Genomic DNA, 11174 nt, shown 5'->3' on the forward strand with positions numbered 1-11174 from the left:
TATTTTTATTTTATGGGGTCCCGATAAATCCTTCCAGAAGGATTGCAGAATCCAGAAAGGGGGTTATGGATTGTGTGGAATAATGTTGATGTTTTCATTCACTCACTACTGTTCTGGGTGCTGGGTACTGGCCCTTGACTGGAGGCCCAGCTGAGGCCCAAATACAGGACTCCCTACCCTCCTAGTGATTATCTTCTCCAGTGTGTAAAACAAAACGAACACACACATACAGACTCAGATACCCTTTGGCGACAAAGAGGGACAGGCAGACACTAACGAGGAAGATTAAGGGACCCTCCAAAGGGGTGGCCACTGGAGCAGAAACCTGAAGGATCAGAAGGAGGGCGCATGGAATGCATGGGAAAATGCATGGAATGCATGGTGTGCTGGCAGTGGGGTGTGCAAAGGCCCTGGGGTAGGAAGGGGGTGGAGCAGAAAAGAGGGGCACATGACTGCAGTGCTAAGGGCTGGGGGTGTGGACGAGGTGAGGGCAGGGAGGTGGGGGTGATGGTAGGCGGGTTTGGGGGGGAAGGCTACTGACCACCCCATTGGACTGAGGAGTCCTCCGGCATTAACAGTAGCCAAGTAGACTGAGCTGTCTCAGAGCCCCATGTCCCTCCTGCCTTGCCTCCCCCACACCCACCCCTGCCTGTTCTTTCTACCTCGTGCACCTGGGGTGCGGGGGGGTGTCCCATCAGAATCTACCTCCTCCTATGGCCTGTATCTCTGTGTGACTTTATTGGCATAAATGGTGCTATTTAAGGGGAAAGAGCTGGTCCTCAGATGATGTTTCTTCTTGCTTTTCCAGAAAATACCATCAAGCATCTGCTCAGCCTGCCTGGGGGCAGCTGGGGTGGGGGCGGTTCATGCTGGGTCCTGGAAAGCAGGCCACCTGCGAGTGGGGAGGTGACCCGGAGGGTGACTAGGGAGGGAAAAATGAACCGGGTCATGTTCTTTGAAGCTGTAACATTTCAAGACTGGGCCTCCTCGGGTCCAAATTCGAAGAGGAAGCCCTTTGCTGTCGTGAAGGGAGGGAGGCCGGGCTCTGTTCCGATTCCTCCCGAAGAAAGAGTAACGAGAACAGGCTGTGGAAAGGAATGTAGTTAGCGTCTTAAAGATGGGCAAATATTCATTCTCATTTGTCCTTTTATGTGAAACAGATTTTTAAAAAGGCAATTGGAGTACCTAACGACATCCAGAGCCCCGCGGATCCCAGTGGGGGCGGGGCGGGGCCCTCAATTGGTTCAAACGACTAATCAGCCCCAAAGAAAGAGGTGAGTTGATTACCCTGGAAAATGCACAGGAATTCTTCAAAGACGTGGCCAGTAATTAGAGTGTAAGATGCTACTCTCTATGCACATAACTTAGCATAATTTTATTAGGCAGCTCATCACCACCAGAATTAGAGAAACCGGGGCCAGAAAAAAATCTGCTAGCCAGGCCGACTTCTGCAGACGTGGAGATTTTTGCTTCTAAAATGGCCTCAGGCTGGAGGAGCTCACCAGAGTCAAAAGCATGACCTTTCTGGGTCCTACTGAGCAAAGGGCGGGGGGGGGGGAGTATAAATGAATGCTGTGTCATTTTAGGGGATGTGTTGGAATTGGGGTGGGGGGCACTTAAGGTACTGGGCCATGGCCCCGCTCGGTAGGAGTAAGTACTGACCCACGCTTGCCAAGGGACAGGGACCGCCGACTCCTTCAGATTTCTGAGCGCCTATTCCTCATATGTTGAGTGGGGACCCCACTTGTGGGACTTAGGACGCTGTCGTCCGTGCGGGGACATCAGCTGCTGGCATCACTGGAGACTGCGCAGAAGGCAGGCTGTCGATGGCGGGAGGCATGCTCCCTGCCCACCCCGACAGTCCTTTGGGAAAACGGGGTGATGCACACGGGGGGGTCACCATTTGCAGGGGGTTCTTAAAAGCTTTCAAAATATTGACAGGCAATACCCCACCTTCCCAGATGCTGGCTTGGCAGGTGTTCTGTCTCTAAACGCCCAGGTGAGTCTTCCTCTCTGAGTGGGCAGTGAACCCGCCTCCCTCACACCGGACCGGCTTGGTGTGTTCATACCCCTTCGGGGTGGGGGTAGCTATGGCCGAGGGAGAAAGCAAGGGGATGTCCCCCAAAGGATCCACTTACTTGGGGTTTCAGGAGGAGGAGGAAGAATGAAATTATGTTGATGAAAAATGATTTAAAACAAGCTTTGGCACATAAACTTATTAATGTAATAGAAGGCAAAATTTGCTTGAGGTAAAAAAACGTGAGGCCTGAGCAGAGGAATGGGGGGGTGATTGGTACCCCTGTAGGTGGTGCTTCCTCACTCACCATCTTCTGTTCTTGAAGGTCTAGAAGGACAGCCTGGGAGGAACTGACTTCTGTTTCATCCTTAGCCAGCCCCGGGCCTGGCCCTTGGTTAGGGTGCTGTGAACCTTTGTGACCTGGAGGTGTTTTAAAATTCTGGTAAAATATGCATAGCATAAAATTTACTGTTGTAACTCTTTAAGAATATAGGTCAGTGGCATTCAGTTGTTGAGTTTTAAGAGTTGATTCTGGAAGATTCAGAAATAAGACTGAAAAACTGGACCTTGTCTTATGGCATTTTACAATTGCAAAGTACTTTCCCTCCTACACCTCCTGTCCCAGGAGGTGGGTGGTTTCATCTCCATTTTGCAAATGAGATAAGCAACACAAAGAGAGGCTGAGGTTGCCCTGGCCCACAGAGCAGCATAAGTGTCTTAGGCAGCACTATTCACAACAGCCAACAAGTGGAGACAACCCACATGTCCACTCCTGATGAATGGACAGGCAAAATGTGGTGTCTGTATACACAATGGAGTATTATTCAGCCATCAAAAGGAATAGAGTAGTATCGTGGTTCACTTTACAATGTGGATGGACCTTGAACACATGAAATGAGATAGGCAGATGCTATAGGCCACAGTGTAGCATTCCATTTATAGGAAATGTCCAGAATAGGCAGTTTATAGAAAATAGTAGAGCATGGGGTGGCTGTCTAGGATTGGGAATAGATAGGGGAGTAAGGGATGACTACTAATGAGTTTCTTTTGGGGTGATGAAAATATTCTAAAATTAGATTATAACAATGGTGGTATGACTATAAATACACTGGAAACCATTTAATTGTATACTTTAAATGAGTGAATTTTATAGTATGTAATCTGTTTCAGTAACAAGGTTAAGAGCAAGGGGGGATGGAGAGGGGCCAAGGTGGGGAAGGGAATAGCACAGTGGTGATGCATCATGGGTGCTATGGCAGTGGGAGAATTATGGGGACCACACCTGAGGGGATAAATCAAATACTGTACAAAAATTAACAATGTAAGAAAATAAATAAAATTAAAAATAAAAACTAATAAGCTAAAAAACAAAAACAAAAAACAGAAAGACTTTGCCAAACTGCTCTCTGGGGCACCTGTTTCATTTTTGCATTCCCGCCAGCAATGCACGAGCTTTCCAGTTGCTCCGCGTTCTCATCAGCACTTGGCATTGTCAGTGCTTTTGTTTAGCCATTTTGACAGCTGCTATGCTCCCCTGCATGATTTCAATTGCTTGCTCCTCATGACTAATGGTATCGATGTGCTTGTCATGTGCTTGTCTGCCACTCACCTCTCTTCTCTGGTGAGGTGTGTGTCTCTTTGGCCCATTTTCTTTTTATTAGACTGTTTTCTTGCTGTTTTGAGAGCTCTTTATATGTCTGGATACAAGTATATTTTTGAATGTGTGATTTGCTTAAGTTTTGCTCCTGCCTGTTGCTTGTCATTTCATTCTCTTTATTGTCACGGTTGCTAATTGTCGCCTCTCTGGTGGGTGCATGGTGATAATCACATGGTGGTTTCATTTTGCATCAAATCATTTCTTAGTCTGCTTTGTGGGGTCTTGATTCAACAGCAGCGATGACTACAGTGGACCCTGTGCAGCACAGGTTTGAACTGGGCGGGTCCCCTGTACCTGTTTTTTTTTCCTATTCACAGATTCAATCAACCATGGATATTGGTTGGTCCAATCCCCAGATGTGGAATCTGCACATATGGAGGGTCAACTGTGAGCTATATGTGACCTTGGAGGGGTCAGCACCCCAACCCCTGTGTTGTTCAAGGGTCAACTATACATGCAACATGCTTTATACATGGATTTGTTTGGAAGAGAGGGGACTGTTGTCATCCTTTCTCCAGGCAAGGCTGTAAGAGATTTGGTGACTGGCTTGAAGTCACGCAGCTCCTAGGTGAGAACTGGGATCCAGATTGGGAACCAGGTCTTTTGTCCCGGAGGCAGCTGCCTCATTGAGCTATAATCTATTTCAACCCTCAGCCACAAGCCTCCTGGTAAGAGCAAATTGCTCCCTTCTCTCCAGCAAGCTGCATTCCTTACTGGTATATCACGAAAGGTTGAGAAATGCCATCAAAGATGACGGCTGAATGCTCCACTTATTGGAAACCCATCACTCCCCAGCACCCCCTCACCTCTGTCCCTGACATAGCAGTTCTCAGGGAATTGCCACATTCTCCAACTGCTGTCATTGTGGCTGCTCCCACCTTCTAATTACGAGCAGAGTCAGCAACGGACAGGATGGGGTAGAGACCTCGAACCATGAGTCATCCTAGGGATGTCGTCACCCTGGGGGAGAGAGCCCCTGGGCTGTCTGGAGGCTCCATTCAACCTCCATGGTATGTGTCATTATTGAGCACCTACTGGATGCCAGGTGGCTTAAGCCTGGGGTGTGACATTCATACCCAGGTCCTGACTTTCTTATAGGACCTTCATCTTAAGTGGGAGGAGAAACAAATAAGTGACTTATGTTTTTGCTCAGATGGCCTCTCTCTGAGAAGCCTTCCCTGACCACCCATCCATTATCATAGCCCTGTCACCCCTAGCCCCATTACCCTGATGTATTTGTCCTCAGGCAGTTAGTGTCATTAGAGCATCATTTTTAATCTCACCTGCCAGAACATATTCCCTGTGAGGGCAGGGCTTGGGTCGACTTGCTCTCCTGGGTACCTAGAAAAGGGGGCACCCAGTGGATGTTCAGTAAACGTGGTCGAATGAGTGAAGTAAACAAAAATGGAAATTGTATCTCACAGTCATAAAACTTGGATGAAATGAAATTGATGCCATTAAGAAGTCGGAGCAGAGTGGGGTGAGAGGGGTGGAGTGTGTGTGTCTGTTTTAGATTTGGGGATGAGGGAGGATGTCCCAGAATAGGTGTATTTTGGGTTTAAATCTGAAAGATGAGAGGAACCAGCCCTCATGATGTGATAAAGGCGTGTCCTGGGTGGAGGAAACAGCATACGCAAATGCCCGGAGGCAGGAAGGGTTTCTTGTAGGGAGGAACAGAAGGAAGAGACGTGGCAGTGGCACTGGGAAGTGACTGAGAGTGGGTATCGCTGCCTAGTGGGAAGCTCCTGTTTACTCTCCCCCCTCCTCCCCCTCTTCTCTCCCCGCTTCTCTCCCCCCTCCCCCCACACCCTAGGCCTCTCTCCACCAGCCAGAGCTTGCTGCCCTCGGGCTCTTCAAGGCCGGCTTAGGGAGTAGACTCACTGTGCGTCATGTGGAGAGATGTCAGATCCCAGGATCATGCCAGAGGTCAAGGATGTGGCTCCGACCCCAGACCACATTGCCTCTCGTGGGACTGATTTTTCTCCAAATCCAGGACTGTGGCTTTTGGTGACTGAACCCATCCATGAGAAAGCGCCCTTGATTTTTGAGAGCTACTCCCCTGGGCCCAGGAAATGCCTTTCAAAGTAGAGACTTCTGAGCTTCAGCCATGAGCGGGAGCAGACCACACAGTTGCCAAGTTATCTCACTGACTCTCACTGCAGCCATGTGGCTTGAGTAGAATTAAACTCATTTCATAGATAAGGGTTGCTCACAGATAAGCCAGTTACTCTTCAATTCTAGGCCCCTCAGCTCGCTACAAATTGCTAGGCCAACTGCCCTCCAAGCCTGAGATTTTCATCTCTGAAGTGGGAATGTCTGTGCTGCTCGTTGGGGGAAGGAGCGATGGTACTGGAGTTCTGGACGGGACGTGCGGACGCAGGAGGCCGCTCTGTGCCAGGTATAGCGATGAGGTTGCAACCACTGCAATCAGCACCGGTGAAGTGGAACTAGGAGGGAGGGAGGGCGAATTTATTGCCGGCCTGCAGAGCGGCTCCCAGACTAGAACGTCTCCTGGGAACTCCAAAAACCAGGGCCCGCTGGTCAGGTCACTGAAGGGCACCCCCACCGCACCTCGTCGCTCTACCTTGCAGCACTTGGAGTTTCAGTCCTGGGAGGAGAATCTCGTAAACCCAGCCTGGGCCACATGCGGGATCTTGACAGCTTCCCTGGCCTGTCTGCTGTGGGGAGAGGCCATTTGGATTGTGTTTTTCCAAGAACAAAGGGCCAAGGGTGCCTCCTGCAAAGGATAACGGGCTTTAATTCCTACTTGGTCAAACCAAGGCACCAGGTTCCACCCAGGGTGATGCTCAGAGTCTCCGGAGGGACCTCAGAAAAGACAGGTGGAGCCCTCCAGGCCCCCCAAAGTCTCTCTTAACTCTCATTGGCCAGTATAGAAATGCAGCCCCAAGCCTAAACCAATCACTGGCAAGAGGGGGATGGATGAAGACCAATCAGCTCAGCCCCTTGCTTCCTGCCTCCCGGAAGTGGGCGTGGCTAGAGGTGGAGCCCAGAGTGGTCCACCATGCTTTCTTGCGCAGGATGGGGGGGGGGGTTCTATCGGACAGACGTCTCAGAGCCTGTAAATCTTGAAAAAGGGGGTGCCCCTATGGTCCAGAAGGTGTTGCCAGTGCTCAGTGGAGCATCTTAGGAGGCCCCCTGTTACCCACCAGGTAGCACAGTTACCCCAGGTTATCAGACTTCCCTAAAATGTGCCAGTCAGCACTGCGCCTGCCAGGAAAGACGCCTTCTGGTAACATCCAATAAATACGAATTGTGGCTGAACGGAAAGAAAAAAGTCATCCCGCCAGGCACGGAGAGTGCACTGTGTTGACTTAGGCAGGTTTTAATCGCAGTGCCAGGTAAGCTTGCGCGGTTTTGGGGGGCTGCCCCCAGCTCAGCTGTCAAGTCCATTTACCTTCCAGAGAGCTGGCAATTATATGGGGGCACGTTCCCACTCGCGTGTGACCTCACAGCACCGCTCTTCTCAAAAGTTGGTAAAACTAAATTTGAGGTGCTGAAAGAAATATTGCAATTGAAATAATGCTGGAGGGAACATTTATATGCCTGGGAGTGAATTAATGCCTCAAAAAGTCAAAGCCCCCTCTCTAAGCACAAATACATACTTTTCACATTCCTTTTTGGGCATGAAGGATTTTAACAGCGGTGTAAATCAGATTTTACAGGCCACATATTTCAAGTATGGAGTTCATTAAATGTGTGAAATTTGACATTTGCTTCAGGGCGTGGCTAAGGTCTCCCATAATGAATCACAAATTGTGTTGGGCTTTCTGATCAAGTTCAATATGCTAATACCCTATAGATTTGTACAAACAGAGGCAATTTCTCTTCAGGGCTGCCCAAGCCCGGTTCCCCTTGGAACCCTTTTGCAGCGGAGTGGCTGCTGACGGGAGATATGGTTCCACCCTTTATATTCCAGTTGAGAAACAAGAAATGCTGTTTTCGTTGGTCCTAGTGGTGTCATTACATTTATGAATTTAGTGGCCATCTGCTGAACCCCAGGTGTCCCAGGCTTCATCTGGAAAGCAGTGGTTCCCGAGGTAACATTTTACCTGGTGGAGTTTGCAGTTTTGGGGGGAGAGGGACACAGAGTACTTAATGTCACTGACAATTAGGCAGCCGTCAACTGTGAGGAGTGCCGTGAAGGAAAATCGTGGGGTGTTAGGAATCTCAGGGGAGACCTGTTTTTTTTTTTCTTCTGAGAGCATCAGGAGGCATCTTTCTGGGGGTCCTAGTTAAGCTGAGACTCGAGGGATGGATGGTTCTTGGTTAGGTTGAGAGTTGAGGACCGGCCTGGAGGACTTGGTCGGCAGTTAGTGATAATCTGTGAACTCCTTGGCTCTGGGTAGGGGACAGAGACTTAAAATTGTACCAGTCGAGACTCACAGTTGTGAGTGACAGAAGCCCGGTTGGCTGGGAAGGTCTTGGCTCTTGTATCTAAAACATACAGGGCATAGCCGCTCGGGCTTGTTTTGCTTTATGTTTATTTCTTTCTCAGGCAGAACCTCCCCACCTGGTGGCCCCCAGCCCAGGCTGACACCCCACTGGTCTCCAGTCCCAGCCAGCGGAGTGCCCCCTTCTCACTCACTAGAGAGGTTCATCTCCTTGGGTGGTCACGTGGCCGGCCCTGCACCTGGGGTGTGGGTTGACCTGCCCTGCCAGCTTGCAGTGTATCCTATTGGTGCCACAGTGAGGTGGGCATGCTCTTCCTAAGCCACACAAGTGGGCTTTTTCTCCCCCAAGGAAAATTGGGGTACTGCTATGAAAAGATGGGGTGACAAGTGCCTGGCAGGCAGGATGTGGTAAAATCGAGGCTTCAGGTGAGCATGCCTTGGCTGCCTCGCCAGGTGGCCCTGAGTGCAAAGATGCTCCCTGAGCTTCTCTCCTGGGTCAGGGATGCGCTTAGAAGGGGCAGAATGGGGATGTTGGAGGCCCTGTCTCTGAGAAGGGACGGGAGGTGCACAAAGGACCCGGATGCAAGGACAGGAGATCAGTTCCCTGACAGCACTGGAGGGTGGGGAGGCAAGGGAGGGTCTCATGGAAGCGAGGTCTGCTTGAGAAATGCCTTGAAGAGTAATTTGAGCCTCAGGAGGCAGTGATGTGATCAGGGCTTTGGGGACCAGCAGGACTGAGGCTGAGGCTGGGAGGTGGAGTAAATCCCCCACGTTATTCAAGAGGCCATTTTCTCCGAAGAGTGGAGACATGTAGGGCGATAGGGGGTTCCAGTTAGAAAAGGAAGTTGGGGCCATATTGTTGGGTTGCCAGTGACAGAAAGTCAAGCCAGTTGAAGCCAAAAAGAAGAGGGAGCCAGTTAGGTAGTGTTGGCTTCAGGCACAGTTGTATCCAGGGACTTAGAGTTGTTTTAAAAACTAATTCTTTCTTGAGCTCTGCACTCTGCTTTCTCCTGATTTGGCTCGTTACTCTGTAGTCTAGATGGCCCTTGGCAGTTCCTGGCCTGAATCTTTTCAACTTGGCAACATCAGCTGGGGAGGGGGAGGGGGAGGGAAGCTCTTTGTCAATTGTTCAAGCCAGGGGACCGGGGTCGACTTTGGTTGGCCTGAGCTGGGTGCGTGAACAATCCTGAACTAACTGTGTTCAGGCAAATGTAGCACATGCTTCGACCCAGCTGGGTCCCACCAGGATCTCTTGAATTTGAGACTAAAGGTAGCCCCCAAACCACACAGACTCAAAGCGGAGGCTATGTGGCCCCTTCTACCCCCAAGAAAACCAAGAGTAGAGCTACCAGAAGAAGAATAAATGGATGTGGGAAACTCAGACAACAGACATCCATCACAGGACGGCTAAATGCCACCATGAGGAAGCTGGCATTGGTTTCAGCGGGCAATGGGGAGCCATTGTGGAGTGGGTGAGCAATACTCTGGTCTGAGCTGTGTTGCTGGAAAACACCTTTGGTAGTGGTGAGGAGAGAGGGGTCTGTTGACGGGGAAGGAGCAGGGGGGTGACTGGGGTGACTGGAGAGGAAGCCTCTGAGATGGGTCAGGAGAAATAAGACAGGACTCTGAGGTAGGGCTGTGACTGCCAGAGTGGAGAAGAGAGACCTAAAGTGGGCACAGGCAGGAGGCCCAAGAGCTGGCTGGATGCTTGGGCTCTGGGCATTTGCAGCCGCGCCCTGGAGGTAGTGGTAAATGTGCAGGGACGTGAACCCAGGCGGAGACAGGACCTTGGTCGGAGAACAGAGGGGGCTGTGTCTCCAGGGAGAGCATTTGGGGACCAGTTGTGCATCCCTTGGGCATTTGCATTCTGCTCTGCAGGGTGGGTCCTTGGAGCAAGATGCCGCTTTGCACAAACCTTTCCAGATGTTTGCTTTGTTGGTTTGCTTTATTTATTTATTTTAAGTGGTAACAACAGAGGACAATTAAAAGAAAAAAGCAAAGAAGTTGAAAGTAAGGCGCCCTTGAGGAGCCGGGTCTGAGAAAGGCTGAGGAGGAGACTGGAAGTCGCAGGGGGTGGGGTGGGGTCCTTGCCTCCACTCTCTACCATGGTCCCCCGGCTTCTCCTGCTCCCCAGGTTCTCTGTCTGTCCCATGTCCTTCCCTTGGCTGCGCCCAGAGCCCTGAGCTCCCTCAGGGAGGGTGCCTGCAGGGTTTCCTGCTGATTCCTGTGACGCGGACCTCCCCAGGCCTCCTGCCTCCTGCAGGGGACCTGCCAGGCTCTGGGGGCACATTGCTTCCCTAGTCCTTCCTGCTTCCATGTGTCATTCCTAAAACCTGGAATTCCTGCTCTCCCTCCTGCCCCCACAGCCCTGCCCTTCCTTCCTCCTTCCTCCGCCTCCATGTCGTTTGTCTGTGAAATGCATTTTATTACTACTTCACTATGCAACACCTCAGTGACTGCACAGATAACATTTCTCTTTGATTTCTGAGAACCTCTATCTCATCTGCCTTGGAGAGTTCTGTTGCTGACGGCATCTGCGAGCATTTGCTGAGCTGTTCTCTAGCGGGTCCGGGTCCCAGGCCTGCCTGCATGTCTGCCTGTCTTCAGTGGTTCCACGCAGGGTCTTCCGGGCCGTCCCCAGGAGGCTGGGGGCTGCCTTTGGTCCCACCGTCACTTGTCACAGCTGCTCCACTCTGCGATCACGTTCATCTGGAGGGGAGACTGTGTCCTAGCACAGATGCAATATAAAGTTCCTTTTTGGATTGGAAATACATGTTTCTAGATTGTTCTTTTTGATACCTTCCCTTTTACTGCTGCTTTAGCCCTGATGCTTATCAATATGCTTATCAGGTGGTATGAAAAGGTTTTCAAGAGGGCCTCCCCGGTGGCACAGCGGGTTGAGCACAGCGCTGTGAAGCTGTCCACAGCCTCTGTAGCGCCCGATTGATCCCCGGCCGGCCAGGGAGATTCCCACATGGCGGGAGACCTCTCCTGTCTCTCCCTCTCCTGTCTCCTGTCTTGCCTCAAACTGCTCTCAGCGGTGTCTTCGGTTGCCTGCCTGTTCTGTTCCCCACCCTGTCTCTGGTGA

The sequence above is a fragment of the Talpa europaea genome (assembly GCF_964194135.1).
Source record: "Talpa europaea genome assembly, chromosome: 11".
Taxonomy (NCBI): domain Eukaryota; kingdom Metazoa; phylum Chordata; class Mammalia; order Eulipotyphla; family Talpidae; genus Talpa; species Talpa europaea.